Source organism: Lissotriton vulgaris, chromosome 5 (genome assembly GCF_964263255.1).
Source record: "Lissotriton vulgaris chromosome 5, aLisVul1.2, whole genome shotgun sequence".
Taxonomy (NCBI): domain Eukaryota; kingdom Metazoa; phylum Chordata; class Amphibia; order Caudata; family Salamandridae; genus Lissotriton; species Lissotriton vulgaris.
In genome coordinates this window covers 68,598,044-68,619,622 of record NC_141693.1, presented here as the reverse complement: position 1 = coordinate 68,619,622, position 21,579 = coordinate 68,598,044, and the positions used below count along the sequence as shown (strand labels likewise).

The 21,579-nt window shown below is 45.9% G+C and overlaps 1 protein-coding gene across 1 annotated transcript in view; it reads left to right on the top strand.

The window, feature by feature from the left end:
* LOC147710199 (E3 ubiquitin-protein ligase TRIM39-like) overlaps positions 1-21,579 on the top strand; it is a 128,996-nt gene that overhangs the window by 89,733 nt on the left and 17,684 nt on the right. The gene's annotated exons all lie outside the window — the stretch shown is intronic.

Here is a 21,579-nt window from a genome sequence, read left to right as displayed (position 1 = left end):
TCATACAAAATGTAAGATCAACTTGTTATTTCCTCTTTTTTGTTATATTCCTTAGTATTATTAATTTTAAATATAAAACTAAATGGTACCAAAACTTGCTAAAAACCTAGGGCGGCCAACCCTGAGATCAGTAAATGGAACATCTAATGCATACAAGTTGGATGAAACATGCACGGTAAAAACATCATACCAATAATTAACAAGCATTTACAATGCAACGGTCTCGGCAATATTAAAGGTAGAGCTATTGGCATTGCTCATGACATTTTTTTTCCATTTAAAAAAAAATATATAAATAAATGGTATTGTCATTTACAATGGCAATAGGTGAGCATTAGAGAGTAGTAGAGAGTATTCGCGGACATATTTCCAGAAGCACTTCAACATGGCTTATCTACGAACCACTAAATGTTGTAAATTTGTTGCAAACAAAGAAGTAATCTTTTGAGAGTACATTCCCACTTTTTTTCCTTAGACCTTGTGAAACAGACCGTCAGCATTAAATCTCATGCAGATTATCAAGTTGTTGGTCCATGGATAATTGAAGTGATGCATTTTAAAATGGCATGGTGTTTTGGTCTTCCAAACTAAAAAGCATTGGCAAAGCTAATAGTTCTGGCTTACATCAGAAATGCCCGGTTACTCACCGGTAATAACCATTACTCCGAGTCCTGGTCTCCCCGTCCCATTCCTGATACGTGAGCAGCTAGTCTGCTCTACAGAACCCCTACCTAGCTGAACTGTTGGCACTTCCCCCTAGGACGACGTCACCATCACGTGACTACAAAAGGGGGAAGTGCCGGAAGAATCATCCTGAAAATACCAAAGACAACAGAACGAAACACATACAATCACCCACAGAAAACCCAAACCAGGGAGGGAGGGAAGGGCTCAGGAATGGGACGGGGAGACCAGGACTCGGAGTAATGGTTATTACCGGTGAGTAACCGGGCATTACCTCCTCGTCCTGGTCTCCCCGTCCCATTCCTGATACGTGAGCCCATACCCAAGCACACGGTGATTGTAAGAAAAAACAGACCAGAAAATTTGCAGTAAACAGGTCCATTTAATCCACAAAAGAAAGTACAAATCATAAATCATGTACAGCAGACAGGACCGAAGCCCCAAAAGCAGCGGAGGCCGCCATCCCCAACTCCAGACGATAATGGGCAACAAAAGTGTGGTGAGAAGCCCACGTAGCAGCATTGCAAATGTCACGCAAAGAGGCACCCCTGAACATGGCCCAGGAGGACGAAACGCTCCGAGTCGACCGACCCTGAACAGAAGAAGGCAGGGGACATTGGACCGAAACATAAGCGGAAACTACTGCGCCCTTGACCCAACAAGACAAGGTGGACAAAGAAGGGCGAAGCCCCAGGCCCGACAGGCCGTAGGTGACGAACAGGGAATCAACCTTACGGAAACCAGCCGTACGCTCCAAGTAGATGTGGAGAGCCCTCAACACATCCAAAGAATGGAGTAGCTCCTCCTCAGGAGAGGCAGGAGCAGGAAAAAACACAGGGAGAACAATATCCTCCTGACAGTGACAAGTTGAAATCACCTTAGGGAGAAAAAACTGACTCGGACGGAGAACGACCTTGTCAGCGCGGAAGCGCAAGAAAGGGGGGGAAGCCATCAGCGCACCAATCTCACCAACCCTACGCCCAGAGGTAATGGCCACCAGGAAGATAACTTTGGCAGAAAGGAATTTCAGGGCCACAGAGTCCAAAGGCTCAAACGGGGGACCCGTCAAAGCCCGTAGAACCAAGGGCAGATCCCAAGGAGGCACAGGGGAACGGGAGACAGGACATTGAAGCAAGAAACTCCTCAGAAGGCGAGCCACCAACGGGGAGACAGATGAAACAGAGGAACCCCGAAAGGCAAGAACGGCAGCCCACTGCGCCCGCAGGGAAGAAACCGCCAGTCCCAAGACAAAACCATCCCGTAAGAAGTCCAACACCCGCACGGCCTCACAGGAGGCAGGAGAGAGATCCCTCCCAAGACACCAGGTGGAAAAATTCTTCCAGTGACGGGCATAAGACTTCAAGGTGGAAGGACGCCGGGAAAGCTGAAGACACTGGGCAACCTCTAACGAGCAACCCAGACCCAGCAAACTAAACCTCTCAAGTGCCAAACCCCCAGCCGGAGGCGACGCAGGGAGGCAAGACTGAGAAGAGGAGCCCGCAGGGGGGAGGGAGACAGGGGAAACCTCCAATGAGGGCAAACGGCAAAAGTCAGCAGAAGGGGAAACCAAGACTGCCGAGACCACTCTGGAACCACCAGGAGAACCTCCGCCCGATCCAAACGAATCTTCCGGAGGACCCTCGGAATCAATGCAAATGGAGGGAAGGCAAACAGCAGACCCCCCGACCAAGGAATCGAGAAAGCATCGGTCGCCCAAGCCAATGGAGACGGAATGATGCTGCAAAACAGAGGAAGAAGGGCGGAATCCTCCGAGGCAAAAAGATCCAGCCAAGGAAGGCGGAATCGGAGGACAATCTGTCCGAACAGATCCGGGGACAGACAGAGGGACACCGAGGAGGGGAACACCCTGCTCAAAGTATCCGCAGGCCCATTCTCCTATCCCGGAAGATAGACCGCCGTCAGAGACAACAGATTCGACTCGGCCCAAAGGCCGATCTCCCGGGACAGGAGAAAGAGAGAAAGACACATGCCCCCCAGGTGATTCACATAGGAGCGAACCACCTGATTGTCGGTCTGCACAGAGACCTGTTGCGTGTTTATCTAGGTTCCTGATCGATACTGTGACCTTATGCCCCTATTCGGCTATAAATCCCTTTATTCCCTATATTGGCATAACCGTTCAAGTGCGATTTTCTGAAAAGTCATCTCTGGCCTCACACGAACAGAGCCACATTCCAGCATGACTCTCTGCCACTTCCTTTGCGACCAATTAGTGCAATGACAGAGCAGTAGTCACTATCTGATATTCCTAGATAACACTCCGAGTTCTTCAACAAGATAAAAACTCAGCAAACCTGGAAATCCCCGCTTGCTATGTTTTGATTAGTAATAGAACTCTAATGAGCAACTGATAACTATCACTTCCTAGTGACATCTTTAATTGACGTCTTATGTCCAGCAAACTTGCGTCAAACCCGGCACCTGTCAGGTATAAATATTACCAACGTTGCCTTAAGCAATGCGAGCCTGTTGCCCGGTTAGGAGCTGTTGTGAGCTACGAGCTACTGATGCTGTCTGCCTGCATGACCCTGTGTTGGTAAATCTAGCACTCTGTCGCTGCAGCCTGCTATCCTGTGGTGGTGAAGCTGCTGATTACCATTATCGCCGCTACAGCGCGAACTATGGTGCAGTACGCTTAAGGAGCTGAACAGACGTCCCTCTGCGAAGACATCCAGCAGATTCCAGCTGCCCGCGGACGCTGTCCCCCCTCCTTCCTCGACGCGCTGAAGAGCAGCCGCTGCCTTTCTCGTGCAGAGAAATCCAGCTACAGCGTTTCCGGTTTACCCTCGCAGGTGACTGGGATATCGAGAGAGACCCCTGAAGGAGATACCAATCCTCCATCATTCTATTCAGAGGTATGGTGTTGACTAAACCCTTAGACGAGAATCCTTGAAACAAACCTTGGCAAAACCAACTTAACTTAAGCTACTTACTTGCTCCCCTTTCACGTGTTAGGCTTAGGTCAGGCACACTGGGGTAGGCTTAGTTAGAAGCACCAGTTGAGTATGTTAGCCTAATGTATATATGACTGTATATATGTTTTATTACTTTTAAACCATTGTATGGCTAAGAAACCATATCAATGCTTTTACAGTTCTATTTCGCAATACTTATCTTACTGTACGTACTTTTTATAATAACAATTATTGCAATTGTGGCAATACATTTCTCTTGTACGAGAAGAAAGACTGTTCAATAAATGTTAACCCTTTATTGACAAACGCCCGTCTCTCTATTCTCTACATCTCGTGAAAGTAAACTGCACTAGACTGACTGAGTGAAATACATGTCTATTGTTTCACACGACCCTAGAGATTGACTCTTGATCTGAGGAGCAAAGTTGTCATGTTGCACGGTTGTTGGAAAACTGAATCCCTTCTTGTCTGTGCCAAGGAAGCTGATCACTTCCTATGCAGAGAAGAAAGTTTCCAGTGACCTCTGAGCTAGTTGGTAACACAACCCAATTAAGTTTAGCATAGTCAGTGGAGGCCTGGAATATCCGCAGTTCCACGTCGATACTACTGTTTATGTTATTCCAATGCACAGTGCCTAGTGGGAAACTAGGAACTACACTACATGGCGCCCAACGTTTGGTAAGGCGATAAACTAACGCAAGACTTTTAGAGTAACTCAGTCGTGCATATTTCACACCCCTTTCTCCCGTAAATACTCCAATAGACGTCTGGAGTGGGTGAAAGGTTAAAATCCGCCCGACCTTAGTAGGAAGAGATTCCTATGTAAAGCTCTGGTTTATTCAACGTTGAAGGATACAGTGTTCCAAAATATTGTGCACCTAATCTTTGTCTCCTTGGAGACCTACTCTGCAAAGTCTGCATTTCTAAAAAAAAAAATGACAGACAGTGAAGAAGAAAGGGAAGCAGTTAGACTAGCTTCCATACTAATAGAGGAGGACTCGAGTCTCCTACACACAGATCCGGATGCTATAATCATCCCGGTCCAGTTAAGAAAATCTATAACTTCAAAACTTATAGTAAACGGACTGACACCTCAGGGTGGTACAGTAATTTTCGTGATAGAGGCTCACGAGTATCGGCAGACAGAGGTATTCTATTCATGGATAAACTTTCCAGCGGTAAACGCTAAAACAAAAGAGTTTCACTATTACAAAATAGAGAAACCTCCGGAAGAGTACGCTCCTTTCGAGGAGATTGAAATTCCACTTAAATTTCAAGAGCACCTGCTCTGGTTTAATGGCGCCCTAAAACACAATGATCACATAACTAGGCTCGGTCCACTAGGTAGACCAGGAGCCACGTGGCCGGTTCTAGCCAGCTACACACCACATCCTGACATTGTAAAAATGTCTAGAGAAGAGCTGTTAGTACAGCTAAACACATTAATAAAAATACATAGGCAATTAGTCCAATATGTAATGCGGACTGCAACAGTCCAGCCAGCTGTTAATACACCACAGCTGACCCCTCATCAGGGGAACACAAATAAAATTACACCACAGAGCATACAGTCATGTCTTGGTAAAACACCCGTAAAACGGGAACAAATTCCTTTCTGGTTAGCCCAGAAAATCACTCAAATAGAGGCAGTATTTCCTGATACTACCCCTATAGAGAAACACAGAATCTTGACCATCTGCCTTCCTATGGGAATCGCACCACACGTGGAGGACTGTGACACTTGGGGTACAGTCTTTACTTCCATTTACACAAAAACACACGGTGTTCCGTCTATGGCGGTAATACCAGAAGTGCTAAAACAGATTCAAAATGAATTCGGTCCAGAGCCCGCTTTAAATCTAGGTATGAAATTACTGAAAGACTTCAAGCAGGTCACGGCTATATTATTAGCCAATATTAAAGGAGAAGCAGCATCTGTGGCGATTCGCCAGAAGTTGAAGGAAACAGATATAAAAGATCCTGTTGAGCTTGCAAAAATCATAGAAAAATGCTATGAAGAATTAGGTAGAGACAGCTTGGGTGGGAAACCGGTAAAGCCCCAACTGCTCGAAAATCCTGAAAAATTATTTATTAAAAATAATTTAAATACTCCTAAAAAGAGCTGGGATGGAAATAAACAATCCAATCCCAAGGAAAAAGTTTTCCAGTCCAGAGGAAGGTCTCCTCGACGGAGGGAAAGAACTCCGACTCGAGAACGCCAGTCTCCCCTGAGGGAGCCCTCTGAGAAAAGATATAACCTTAGAAATAGGGATAATCTAAAAAAACCTGATAGATATCAAAGTATTGATACACGTCCCTCTCGATCTTTTCCACAGAATTCGGAAAGAAGAGGACGGTCAGACCCAGGAGAGCACACCAAGTCCAAAGACAAGGAACCTGCTCAAAATAAGAAATCTCAATTTCAGAAAAAGAAGGTAGCCAGTATTAGAGTAATCAACCATGCCGAGAATACTGAGGACACAGTTGAAAAACGGGGAGTGGGCATTGACAATGTTGGACAGTGCAGCAGAAATCAGTATAGCGCGCAAGATCTTGATGAGTCATCTGGAGACAGTGGACACGAATGAATACATTCAAGTTGAAACTGCAGACGCCAGACTTAGCGAGCCCCATAAAATATACGAAATAACATTGCGTATAGAGGGTGATAAGACTAGGAAAATTAAGGGTCTATTTTGGGATAAGCTCTCAAAAGGCTATGATATTCTGTTAGCTGAAAAAGATTGGCCCCCAGAGTTTGTCAGGGAGTGCCCTCGTGGCGAAGAAGTGATTATGCCTGCCTTCTCGAATCACATACCGATTCACAAAAAATACACATATGCAAGGAAATGGGCAGTAGCCCAGGCACCTGCATTATATAAAAATCATGTAGGATGGGATGAGGATTCACCACCTCACAAAATCCAATTAAAAAGTGAACCAACTGCCCAACGGCAGTATCCCATAAAGCAAGAAGCTAAAAAACAAGTCAGGGAGATCTTAGATCAACTTGAGTACCAGGGGGTGATTGAAACATGCACCTCTCAAATGAACAATCCTTTGTTTCCTGTCTCCAAGCCAGACAATTCATATCGTCTAGTTTTGGACTACAGACATCTGAATACATGTTGCAAAACTTTTGCAGTACAAAACTCGCATAGTGCAGCCCTAATGAATAACATAGTTAGGAAAAAATATAAAACGACATTAGACATTTCTAATGGTTTCTTTTGTCAAAACATTGCACCAGAAAGCAGATATTTGACCGCTTTCTCTGCATTTGGATCGCAGAAAAAATTCTGTCGACTCCCACAGGGGTTCAAGAACAGCCCAGGACTATTCTCAGCTAGGGTAACAGAGTTACTACAAATCTAGGATGATGAAGCATTGTCTTACGTAGATGATATTTATCTCACAGACGACGACTTGGATACTCACTTGAAAAGAGTGAACACCATTATACTTGGGTTCGCAGCAGAGGGTTACAAATTCAACTTTAAAAAGTCCCGAATTGCCCATCTGACAGTACTATTTTTAGGGTACGAATTATCAAGTGAAGGGAAAAGCCTAGCGGACAACTTCTTAGAGAAGTGCGCTGTACTCCAAGCTCCAAAAACGCTGAAGAATTTACAATCCATTCTAGGTTTTCTGAATTTCGGAAGAACTTACATACTAAATTACGCAGAGAGGGTTAAACCTCTCTACGAACTAATTAAACCTGATTTTAAACAAATCCATTGGACTCAAAAACACACAGAAATTTTGAGATCACTGCAAACAGACATGTTAGCAAAAACAAAATTAGATACACGTGACAACACGATCGATCTTGTAATCCGAGTCATCCCAGGAAGATGCGGATTCACGTACCTGACCTCTAATGAGGGAGAAAAGGTACCAATTTCAATTAAATCTCACTTGTACACACAAGCAGAAAAAACATTCAGTCACACAGAAAGAACTGTGAAAGCAGTGCAAATCGCATTAGCAAATGAACGAGAACTAGCACACGGCAAACGGATTAATATCCTTACAGCGGAATCCGCCTTCGAGGCGCTATTCAGCCCAGTAAACCTGCCTACAGTGTCACTGGATCCGAAGTGGATAGAGTGTATAGATTCTCTAGGAGCGGAAGACGTGAAATACTATTTCGCCCCGCAATTTGAAGAACTGAATGATTTAGAGTATGAAGAAGAATATCCTCTGCCAATCGAACTTCTGCCTCTCCCACAATACGCCTGTATAATCTATACAGATAGCTTTGTACAGCATTTCAACGTAGAGAGAAAATCCTACGATGCAGCATGTGCGATCATTAAAGGTCGTTGGCTGTGCGGTAAATTCAGACCGAAAGTAACAAAAACTGAATCGGTAAGAAACTGTTCGGTTCAGAGAACTGAAATCAGATCTTTAAAGATGGCGCTCGAAAATGCAGAACGTGAATTCCCGACACTTATAGTGTGCGATTCTCATTTTTGCGTCAACTCTTACAACAATAAACTGCAGAGTTGGATCGAAAACGACTACAAAGATGACACAGGTGCCACAATAAAGCATAAATTGCTCTGGAACGAGGTAGCTCTTTTACACAAAGAACTACAAAAGACTCACGTGATTCACGCACAGAGTCTTCAACGTGATGGCGTTCACGTTGCAGGGAATTCATTGGCTAATACAGCCAAAGCGGAAGCAACTAAACCGGCTTCCGTAGCCACAAAAAAGCGTACAGATAAATACATAGACGTTGAAACCATGCTGGCAGTAAAAACGACCGTAAAAGGCGACTGTGCAGCACTACCCGTAAACTATCCACTCAATTATGCATACATAATCGATGCAAACTCCGTTCCTTTTGCTCGAATCCCTGGAGTGGGGGACAGAGTAATTCCAAACATGAACAGGAGAATATTTTTAATAGCAGACGCACACATGGGTTTGGGTCTAAGGCACAGAGAGATCAAGGAATCACTGACTGAATTACAATCAGTATTCTGGTGGCCGGGAATGAGTGTAGAACACCAAATATATGCAAACAACTGTGAAAACTGTAATAGGGATCGCAGTAGCGAACGTTGCTACCGGCTACCAGTCAGAAAGAGCGTAACACTGCCTACACCCCGTCCTGCGTCCTATTAACAGTTAAGATGAAAAGCACTTAAAAAATGAGGCCTCCAGCGCTCGGCTGACGCTAGAACGGTTATAAAAGATTTGCGAGTCAATATCGGCACATACGCAATTACCACGTTCCATTCTGACCAGGGTCCTGCTTTCAGCTCTCGAGCTTATAAGGAGGCCATGGCTAGCATGGGAATTGGGTTGCGGTATTCTTGTCCGTCGCACCCCGAAGGGAACAGTGTGGTAGAAAGAAAAAACCGTGACATAAAGCAATCTATAACAGCGAAGGTATTAGGTTCAGGCGCTGGGTGGGTCAAACATTTAATAAGTGTCCAGACTAGTCTTAACAACATGCCAAGAAATTCTCTAAAAGGTTTCAGCCCATACGAACTATTGTTCGGAATTAGAATGCGAGTTCAGGACCTCGATAGTCAGATGTCAGTGGTACAAGAAGAAACAACGCACTTTGATGTAAAAGATCGTTTGGCTGTTTTACAGGAACTGAATGAAACAAGAAAATCATTAAGCAACATAAAGTTAAAACAACAGCCAAGTACCACTGACGAGGCACCACCCGCAACAGCCTGTCTGGATTCCAAAGATTGGGGATCTAGTCAGAGAAAAGATCGCGGTGAAGAAGGAATTTGGGCCTTCTTACAGAAAAGCAGTACCTGTCTTGGCAGTCACCGGAACAAGATCAATTGTGCTACCGCCCCTTGCTGGTAAAAAGGAGAACAGAGTCGTGTCTATCGATCTGGTAAAACCACAAGCATGTGGCCTATAATCAACAGTAGGCCCAGTGGACTCCCAAGAAACAACAGAATACCCAAACTTGCAACAATCCAAGAGGTTCAAACTGAAAGACTCATCACATTCGATCAGCCTGCAGTGCACAATGAAGGACTATGCAATAATGCCATGGAACTCGTGCCTCTTGAAACACAGATTGAAACAGTTCGTCAAGAAGCAACACCAGTCTACAATGATGTGGCATCAGAAAGTGCTACCGAGAGACAGATTGAAAGAACAATCCCATCAATTGACAGAACTGCCTCTGGTTATTTCATCAACTTCGACAACTTCTCTGAAGATTTAAATGATCCCGAAGTGATGCCAGAAACAAAAAAGTCTTTTAAAGAAAAAGCAACAGAACTCTTTCAACAACTGAAGGAAATCTACCTAATTTCCCCTTGGCTAGAGTTCTGGTTCGGTCTAGGTGTATTTTTCCTCCTGCTTTGGCTCATCATGGTACTTTGTTTGGGAAAATTCATTGAAGGAAAATATATTACAATGGACACAGCAAGTCAGAACATCAACCTAGTCCTGAAACCACACAGATCATCCCACGTGAAGAAAAGAGAACTGTCAACAGTAAATGTCACAGCAATTCCAATACCTGGTGGGGTAGTATGGGAGAAAACAGACTATGAGATCTATGGTCCGGTCGAAATCCTGAAGTATCCTCATCAACTAAAGGTTTCCTTAAGTGACTTTGTGACACCTAGTACATTCTCTGATGATTGGGACTTTAACAGTATTAATGACATGATGTCTGATTTAGTAATGTCAGCTAGATTCACAGATCATGATTATTTACAAGGTTCATCTAGTTATGAGCAGTTATTCTGTTACACCCACTATGGGGATCATTACTTGCATAAATCTGCACAGTCTAGAAATGTTTTTATGTATAATCAATGGGAACATTGTGCTACACCACCTAAAAGCAGTTCTAAAGCATTTTTTGAGAAATTCAAATACTTCTCAGGGTTTAACACCAGTGATGCAGAAACGTTTTATTACAAACTGTTAGATAAAACAGGAATGAAAACAATGCTGACAAATTCTAAATTGATATATTCAGAAGCATTTTATGACAAAATGATGACATTTGGTTTTGATTATTGGAAAAATAATATTGAAACGAAAACAATTTGGGGTACAAAAGATTGGCAGGTGCAAGGCATAGAAGCACTATTTAGAACCTGCATGATACCTGAACAAATGTTATTTTTAAATGACACAATACACCAAACATCTTGTCTTGGCCTAGCTAAGATCAAAGACCTTAAAACACCGTCTATTCCGAAGCCAATACCAGAAAATGCAACCACAGATATTGAGTTAGACGTGTCACAAATTTTACATTTCAACAGAACACATCCTGATTGGAAAAAGTGGTTAATCTGGCCTACAGACACAAATAGCTGTCAAGATAGATTCCTGAATAAAACACAGGGGTTAAAAATGACCAGATTAGACCCTAGATACTCCCAGAGACAACATCCAGGGATTATAACAACATACAGTGTAGGGAAGCTCTGCCTTGAATGGCTAACAACATCCACACTGGCTGAAATTAAGCAACACTTGTCTTTACTAAAAGATGGTGCTGATTTGCGCGATTTCATTCTTGGACCACGCAAACAGCGTCAAAAGCGTTTCATAGCGACCAGTATCTATGCTGCTTACAACGAGGCTTGGAAAGTAAAGCAAATTGAAACTGCTGAAAAAATACGAGAAATTGATCGTATTAATTTGGAAAAATCACTTTCTGTGGTAGACAATGGGTTAATGACTCTGTCTTCCAGAATATATTCTTTGGACAATATTGTATCCTCTGCCTTTGATGTGATAGACAGAGATTTGCTAATGTTACAACATGGCCAGTCTCAATTACGCTCTATTATAGAATTAGGCTGGACGCTGCAAAATCTTCGTTCAGGCTATGTGCCTTGGCGTTTAATCAACACAACGTCATTATTTTCCAGTTTTAACCTTACTGATAAACAGATCAGTTTGGCACAGAAAGGAGCAGACTATACAATCCTGAGCATCGAAAAACTCGAGAGATTACCATTGACAATGTCAGAGAGTCCTGTCATTGAATGGATAATACACGGAATTATCACAATTCCGATAACAACTTTCCGATTTAAAAAGTGCCTTGAGTACATACCTGCTGGCCAGTATGAACAATTGGGTAAAGGATATGTAAAATCCGAATGGAAATTACCATACACTCATTCTTGCTATAGTGACAGTGACAAAAATGTATTTCTTAGTGGTGAAAATTGTAAACATTCACTAAGCGGTATACTTTTGTGTCAGGGTATTAATTTACACGGAGCATGTGATGGAAATTCAAACAACCTTTCATGCCACCAGCTAGTCACACCTGCAACTCAGATAGAGCCCTTCTTTATGCAACTTTCGAACGGGAGTTACATTCTTAGAACGGATCACAGATGTTGTGGCCTCGCGCCAGGGAAAAGTTATCTAGTACAAGTTACGTCCATGGTCAAATGTTGTATGCAAGCATTGTTCCCGAGCGGGCCTCCAGACATAGTGACTCCCCTCTGGCCTCGTCTGAATCTCTATTCTATACGAATTGATACATTAAGCAAAATGAAATCTGTACTTTTACAGACAACTGTGCCTATAACGTCATCTAAAGAGACGTATGATCTTCTAGTCGCAAGGACGGCTACTGAAGTTCATGACCTTTTATCAACAAATTGCCCCGTGCATTTCGTAGAAATGTTCAGCCAACTCCTTAACATGTCTAGTGCAACAAGCATCCCAGGCATATTTAAGACAGTCTTTACGGGACTGCTAACACCCTTCCAGGCAATTTTGGGAATCTTTCCTAATTTTGTGCACTCCATTTTTGGCGGCATACCATTATTTTTGGGACTCGTTGCAGGGATTCTATTTTTGACCCTCCTGCTACGTTATGGCAAACCTCGCCTCAGACATAGCTCCCATGGGAATGGAAGAGACAATCCTAGCAATGCGCTACCGGGACAGGATAACTAACGTCCTCGGATTGGCCAGGCTGAGAGATCTAAACATGACCTGGTTCCTTTCATTCAGACCAATATGGCAAAATTGCATTTTACCTGTGCTACGGTGTATGCTTTGCGGCGATGAATGCGTGTTGGACATCTGTCTTTCACTTCCATCAGCAGTACCAATGGACGTCGATACTTTGCTCAGTCCAATAACGGCTCACGCATTGTGTTGTCCCCAGCGGCTACCAATCCTGATGACGGCATTCGTGGAGACTCCTGTACTACAGCCAAGTGGTAACAGTGGAGCGAGTGACAAAAGCAACATCATCCAGGTACAACGTTCTGTGAGCATTGCTGGTCCTGCCTTCGATGACAGCAATCATTCTCACACCTGCCAAGTTACAGCGCTATCTAATTTGGTTGAACTATCACCTGAATTTGTAGACCAATTCTTTGAGAGCCTGTCTGATACGATGTTCTCACCCACAGAGAAACAATAACTTTTGAGAAGCTTTCCGACACACAGCGTTCCCATGAACTCTGAATTCGGCCTTCAGTTTTGATCAACAAAAACTGCCAAGAGCTTTGGAAATCTATTTTCTTTGAATTTGACAATTTTTTCTAATATTGACCTTTTTTGGCAAGAACAATTCTTTGCTTAACGTAAAAACTATTCTTAGAGAACAGAAGCTTCACACTTCTATTTCTAAACACATCTAGAGACATAACAACATAACACCAGCCTCTAGCACACATGTTATTACAATGCATTTTTATGTGATGATTTATCTCGCCTTTCTTCTGTCAGAGATACTTCATGTGTAATTCCTTTTGCATAATCGTTCATTGATTTCATATGCAATAATTTTTTGAATGATTACTATGCTTTAAAAAAACGTACAGTACCTAAATTCCATGTATTACAAGTACGCCTATTTCGAATGCATTTATGTATTTTGGGGTGGGCAATGTTACACATGCATCTAATTGCTTAGTTTTAGTAATTTTGATGGACATTAACCCGTGGAGTGGGTGTTGCGTGTTTATCTAGGTTCCTGATCGATACTGTGACCTTATGCCCCTATTCGGCTATAAATCCCTTTATTCCCTATATTGGCATAACCGTTCAAGTGCGATTTTCTGAAAAGTCATCTCTGGCCTCACACGAACAGAGCCACATTCCAGCATGACTCTCTGCCACTTCCTTTGCGACCAATTAGTGCAATGACAGAGCAGTAGTCACTATCTGATATTCCTAGATAACACTCCGAGTTCTTCAACAAGATAAAAACTCAGCAAACCTGGAAATCCCCGCTTGCTATGTTTTGATTAGTAATAGAACTCTAATGAGCAACTGATAACTATCACTTCCTAGTGACATCTTTAATTGACGTCTTATGTCCAGCAAACTTGCGTCAAACCCGGCACCTGTCAGGTATAAATATTACCAACGTTGCCTTAAGCAATGCGAGCCTGTTGCCCGGTTAGGAGCTGTTGTGAGCTACGAGCTACTGATGCTGGCTGCCTGCATGACCCTGTGTTGGTAAATCTAGCACTCTGTCGCTGCAGCCTGCTATCCTGTGGTGGTGAAGCTGCTGATTACCATTATCGCCGCTACAGCGCGAACTATGGTGCAGTACGCTTAAGGAGCTGAACAGACGTCCCTCTGCGAAGACATCCAGCAGATTCCAGCTGCCCGCGGACGCTGTCCCCCCTCCTTCCTCGACGCGCTGAAGAGCAGCCGCTGCCTTTCTCGTGCAGAGAAATCCAGCTACAGCGTTTCCGGTTTACCCTCGCAGGTGACTGGGATATCGAGAGAGACCCCTGAAGGAGATACCAATCCTCCATCATTCTATTCAGAGGTATGGTGTTGACTAAACTCTTAGACGAGAATTCTTGAAACAAACCTTGGCAAAACCAACTTAACTTAAGCTACTTACTTGCTCCCCTTTCACGTGTTAGGCTTAGGTCAGGCACACTGGGGTAGGCTTAGTTAGAAGCACCAGTTGAGTATGTTAGCCTAATGTATATATGACTGTATATATGTTTTATTACTTTTAAACCATTGTATGGCTAAGAAACCATATCAATGCTTTTACAGTTCTATTTCGCAATACTTATCTTACTGTACGTACTTTTTATAATAACAATTATTGCAATTGTGGCAATACATTTCTCTTGTACGAGAAGAAAGACTGTTCAATAAATGTTAACCCTTTATTGACAAACGCCCGTCTCTCTATTCTCTACATCTCGTGAAAGTAAACTGCACTAGACTGACTGAGTGAAATACATGTCTATTGTTTCACACGACCCTAGAGATTGACTCTTGATCTGAGGAGCAAAGTTGTCATGTTGCACGGTTGTTGGAAAACTGAATCCCTTCTTGTCTGTGCCAAGGAAGCTGATCACTTCCTATGCAGAGAGGAAAGTTTCCAGTGACCTCTGAGCTAGTTGGTAACACAACCCAATTAAGTTTAGCATAGTCAGTGGAGGCCTGGAATATCCGCAGTTCCACGTCGATACTACTGTTTATGTTATTCCAATGCGCAGGGCCTAGTGGGAAACTAGGAACTACACTACAGACCGCCCGACCCCGAAGGAGAGGAGCGAACCAAAGGAGAGCCAGCCAGACCGCCCTCAACTCCTTCCAGTTCGAGGACTGGAGGGACTCGAATCGGGACCACCGACCCTGACCCTTGGAAGAACCCAGAACAGCCCCCCATCCCAATGCACTCGCATCCGTGGACAACACGGCCACAGACTGAGGGGTAAGGAGATCGAACGCCCCAGAAAGGGAGAGAGGAGACAACCACCACTGGAGATCCGCCCGAATCCCCGGAGTGACAGGGATCAGAGTCTCGTAGTCCAAGGAGGCGGGATCCCAGTGAGAAAGGACATGATGCAACAGGGGGTACAGATGCAGCCTGGCCCAAGGAAGGAGATGCAGAGTGGACACCATCTCCCCCTGACTCCGTAACCAGAGATGGGCAGACACCTGCAACTGGGAAAGAAGCCATGAAAGGTGGCGAAACAAAGTCAACAGGCGCTCCTGGGAGAGGAACACCATGCCCAGGTCCATCCGGAAGAAAGCCCCCAGGAACTTCAGGGACTGAGAGGGTACCAGGGAGGACTTCCGGTGGTTGATAAGGAACCCAAAGGAACCCAGCAGATGACACACCTGGGCCACATCCGACAGAGCCTGCGGAAAAGAGGGAGAGACAATCAACCAGTCATCCAGGTATGGAAACACCAGCAGCCCCCTGGAATGAAGAATACCCACCAGAGGGGCCAGGAGCTTGGTGAATACCCTGGGCGCAGAGGACAGGCCGAAAGGCAGCACCCGGAACTGGTAGTGATGGGTCCCCACAGCAAAGCGCAGAAACCGCTGGTCGGCAGGATGGACAGGAACATGAAGGTACGCATTCAACAAATCCAGCGACGCCAGGAAGCCACCCGGAAGGACCAGAGGCAGGATGGACTGGAGGGTCACCATCTTGAAAGGGCGATGGACGACGAAACGGTTGACACGCTTCAGATCCAGAACAGGACGAAGATCCGAAGTGTCCTTCTTGGAAACCAGAAAGAGGATCGAGTAGCAACCCTCGCCCCTTTCCAGCGGTGGAACCTCCACAATAGCCCTTTTCTCCAACAGGAGTCGAACACCTGCCAACAAAGACACTCTTCACAAAGGAAGACGGGGCAGGGGAGTCTGAACAAAACCCGGAGGAGGAGGAGAGGAAAACTCTATCCGGCACCCTTCCGAAACAGTCCGAACCGCCCAGGCATCCGGAACCGACAACCACTGGGCGCGGAAGCACTGGAGTCGACCACCAATGGTCAAAGGCAGACAGTCATTGCGAAGAGGAGGAAGCGGGGGTGGTAACACCGGTAGTGGCCCGGGGCTTGGCACTTCCTGGGGCCCCCCGGCCACGACCCCTGCCTCAAAAGGGCTGAGAAGCGCCACGAGCAGGAGGCCCAAAAGCGCGACGATAACCAAATCCACGCCCCCGAGCAGGAGGCCGGACCGGAGCCACCAGCTTGTGGTTCTCCGCGAACTGCTTGACCATGCCCTCCAGCTGAGGACCGAACACCTTAGAACCTTCAAAAGGCAACTTAAGGAGGACCGACTTCTGCGAAGAGTCCGCCTTCCAGGAACGCATCCAAATATGACGCCGGGCAGCAATGGAAGCACCAGAAGCGGCGGCCGCCGCCCCCAATTGTCGAAGGAAATGTCCGACAGGTAACGCACCTGCATCTCCATCAAAGACAGAAGAGGAGTGGCATCTTCGCCGTCGTTCAGCAGAACAGACAGAGACTGGAAGTCTTTAAGGAGCGACTGAACCATATAGTTGGAATATGCAGTCGCCCGGACAGAGAAATTAGAAGCAGCATAGGAACGCTTCACCGCCCCTTCAACACGCTTATCCACAGCGTCCGCAGGAAGGGCGTCCTCAGAAACAACCAAACCCTGAGAGGAAAGGCCAGCCATCAAATTGTCCACTTTCACAGCCTGAGGGAACTCATCTGCAAAGCCCTCAAGAGGGTAACGTCTGGACAGGAAACGAGGGAAAGAAGACTTGTCCACCTCCTTCCATTCGTGAGACAGCACATTACGCACAGCACCATGCACAGGGCAAAGAATCCGGAGCAGGCTGGACATACTGCGTAAAAAAGTCATCCTCAACAACAGCATCCGCCGGAGGAGAAAAACCCAAGTTGGACCTCACATGGGCAAACAGGTCAGAGAGCTCAGCACCCTGAACAAAACGACCACGGACACCCTCATCCTTCTCAGGACCAAAGTCATCCACAGGATCAACTTGTGCATCCAAAGAAACACGAGGCATCTTGGGAGGAGGCCCAGCCGCGTCCCTAGCCAGGAAAGCAGCAGCCACAGCCTCATTAATAATGAGGCGCAGGGCATCCAGAGGGGCCGCAGAAGAAGAAGCTTCGGAATCCATTGCAGAAGCACAAGTCCAAACAATACACCCAACAGGCAAAAACAAGGACAAGAAAATACCAAAAAGGACCCCATATATAGGCGAGGACCCGAACACCTGTGGGAGGGGAAAAAAACTGGGCCAGTATAAGAAGCCCAGCCAGCCGCCAAAATCGCCCCCTTAAATGATGCAAGACACCAAACTCCATGAAAAAGCCCCTGCCCGCTAAAGCAGGGCGAAAAACGGACCGGAGAATGCCCAGGAACGGCCGCTGGAGCAGGCCAACCCAAGCCAGGTGAGCACCACGAAGCACAGAGCACAGAAAGGCTGCTAACGCGAGCCGCGTGCAATAAAGTGCCCCCACAACAAAGCCGGCCGCTAACGCGAGCCGTGAGCAACAAAAAATGCCCCCATGAGGTGTAATCAATGTAAACATAAAGGAAGCCAAATGTAGCTCGGGGGAAGCGGCAGAGAAAACAAACCAGAGGCGGCCGCTAGAGCAGGCCGCCGCATTTAAATAAATAAACAGCAGGGAGACTTACCCGAGAAAAAGGAAGCCTCCAGGAAACAGCTCAGCCAGGAACGCGGTCGTAGACCTCAGAAAAAAGAAAACAGGATGATTCTTCCGGCACTTCCCCCTTTGTAGTCACGTGATGGTGACGTCGTCCTAGGGGGAAGTGCCAACAGCTCAGCTAGGTAGGGGTTCTGTAGAGCAGACTAGCTGCTCACGTATCAGGAATGGGACGGGGAGACCAGGACGAGGAGGTAATGGCTGAATGCTTCCATCCATTCAGTTACTTAAACATCCTTCCTTGAACTCAGTCACTCTCCCTTGCACTGTTCATTCTCCTATTAATTCTTGCATTCACTCTCACACCCATCCACAACACCTCATACACACACACTCACCAATCACTGAAGCAGTACTAGCCAGATCGATTGACATTCCTGCTTGCTTGTGAGACTAGTGAGAGTGCTATCACTAGTGCGAGACTGCTACTGGATGAGGGATGTAATAGTTTTCAGAGTTGCTGCTCCTCTGTGAAGGGGTGAGTACTGTCGGAAGTGTGTGACTACTGATCTGTGGGCAGTGTGAGATTGCTTCTGGCTGTCTGTGACTGCAGGTTGGATGATTGCTAATACGTAATGGGTGTAAGAATGCTTCTAGCAGAGTGTGACTGTTACTCTGTGAGGAGTATGAGAGTGCTGTTGATATTTATGGTGTTTTGCTTGTTCACTATAAGTGGTGTAACAGTTTTCTCTTATTTTCGTCGAGGCCACATAGCTAATGACACACTTTCTACTTATTTAACACTGTAAATAACACTTCTGGAACCATTTTTAAGCAGTTGTATTTTTCTGCTTGTGAGCCTGATTCGCCTGTATCATCACACACACAGCCATAAACAGCAGTAGTTATTCCCGGAAGGCCCTCACTATGGTGACTCGATGTTAGGCAAAGAACAATACTGTGACGTACGGTATTTATCAGATGCACTAAGCAGCACCTATTACCAGTTTTCACCATAAAATGAGGGAACAGAGTGGGGCTTTTGTTGGTAAATGCATGTCCCAGTATTTGTCAGTCATTTCTCCGTTGATAAACATTAGCACACTGGGCGTGCTGGGATTTACCGGAGGGGGCATTTTGTATCTGCCAGCATCATCATTTGATAAGTGCGGAAACAGGCCTCGCGCACATCTGGGGAGTTAATGAGCCGTTCATAACGCGCTGCTCATCCTCAGTGCTGGATTGACACTCGGCGTCATGGAATGTACTGTGGACCAGAGGCCCTCACAGGTCTTTCAATTAGCAGCAGAGAGCAGGCGCTGCCGCTTTTCATTATGTAACTCCACTCTTCTCCTTTTCAGTGGTATTTGACAGAGCAGACGCCCGCCAGGATCCATAGATCCGGCCATTGAGGCTTTACAGAGTCGCATGTCTGCAGAGGAAGAGACTGCATCAGTCCGCCGTGGGGAGTCCCTGAGTGCGCACAAGATATAGTGCAGGGATTTTGATACAACAACAAACTGACTTAAAAGCAGAAATACTGATCTCGATATTATCCACTTCTGAAAGGCAGTTTAGAGCAGATTTAAGGTTATTTGTGACCTCAAGAGCAAGAAACTGTTTAGAGTTTGGCGCACTCCAAGGTAGTCTGTGGCCACTCACTGTGGTGGGCGTGGGGAGCGAGCTATGGCCTTACTGACAGTTGTCTGTCTCTGGGAAGCGGACTCTGGAGGGACAACGGAAGCCTGGGCGAGGCGACCAAAGGAACTCTGTTTCCAGAATTACGCTTTGTGTAGAGAAGCTACAGGCTTCGAGAAAAAGAGATATTGTCTAAAACAGAGGTACAACCCCTCCAATATACTAGTAGCACCACAATTAGCAAACACAAGCCTATTGATGAAATCGCTTAACCAAATGAAGCTGGCTAGTTCAAGAAAACTGCCGTCACACACATTAACTGTCGTGCGACAAACGGAATCCCCCAAATTCATAGCTTTCGAAGACAATGTTGCACTGTAGTCCCCGAGCTAATTGAGTTACACTTCTGAGTGGACAATCTAGGCCTTTGCTTTAGAGTCAACAACACTAAACAAAGCAGTAATATGTGCATTAATAGAATTCCTAAAATCGTTTCTGTAAAAAATGAATAAATCAAGAGGAAAATTACATATTCCTTGTATAGAAACAATCTACATTTCCGTGCTCTTCGTTTCTACAGACTGTACTCCTAATTTCCGAGTCAATGTGAGCTGCGGGCGGAGGGACAGGGGGGAACCCGATCAGAGGAGAGCTGCGGGCGGAGGGAGGGGGGGGAGCCGGACAGAGGAGAGCTGCGGGCGGAGGGAGGGGGGGGGGGGGACCCGGACAGAGGAGAGCTGCGGGCGGAGGGAGGGGGGGGGGGAACCCGGACAGAGGAGAGCTGCGGGCGGAGGGGGGGGGGAACCCGGACAGAGGAGAGCTGCGGGCGGAGGGGGGGGGGAGGGGGGACCCGGACAGAGGAGAGCTGCGGGCGGAGGGAGGGGGGACGGACTGGGAGGACGGGTGTGAGCGAAACGGAGTAGGGAAGTGGGAGTCTGCAGGGGCTGAGAGGGGGGCTGCAAGGTGACTGAAGAGGCGACCTCACAGGGGACGGGTTGGTGCAGGCTAGACGGCGAGAAAATGGCGGACTCGAGCTTCCGCTATTTTTCGGATTTGGGGGCGTGGTTTTGCTGTCCTGAGTGACGGACTACGTCACGAGCTAAAGAACAGCAAAAATGATGCCCCCAAATCCGAAAAAGACGGAGCCTATTCGGAGGGACAGCTGTCTCCTCGAATGGCTGGCCTCCATTTAGGAAGCCAGCCAATGGAGGGAGAGCCAAAAAGAGGGAGGGATAAAGCAGCCCTCTTACTGACATTAATTCTCGGACTTCCGGTCTATTACCGAGACCTAAAAACTGTCGGATTGTGCCTTGACAGGTGTAAGAAATAAAGCAGTGCTGCAGCGCACTTGTAGACTGTCAAAGTGTTTTCGAGCTAAAAGGAGTGCCTGTGAATTAGAAGCCTTTATTTCTGTGTGAGTTCTGTCTTTTTGCTGTGGGAGAAGACTCATTTCAGTCCTTAAACAGGTAAATAAGTTTCTAAACCTTCATCATGAGGTGACACTCACATATGTGCTGCTTGTTTCCTGGCTGGTCTTGCTAACTCATTATTGATGTAGCTTAATGAGACATCATGAGTCTCAATTATGTATTCTGTTGTGTAGCTTACAATGTAATCGCCTCAAAGCCTGTACAGATACACATCCTCTGGATCACTTAATGAAAAAATCCAAGATGGCAGTGGAACACATAAAATAATTTCACATGGTTTCAACACTGATTGGAGAACTGATAATTTAAGGGTCCAGTCATGTTCACAAGGAAAATGTAGAGGAACAAGGTTGAATGTGTGGAGGACCAAAGGCAGCCTGGCTGTTTGACTGGTGTGACCCTATAAGGTGCAGGGTAAGGGAGATCAAGAAAGAGGTGTGTCAGAAAAAAACCTATTTACTGCTTTTATCTATGAGGGCGATTTAAAATATGGAATGCGTGTAACTCCTCGAGATTTTAGTATTGAAG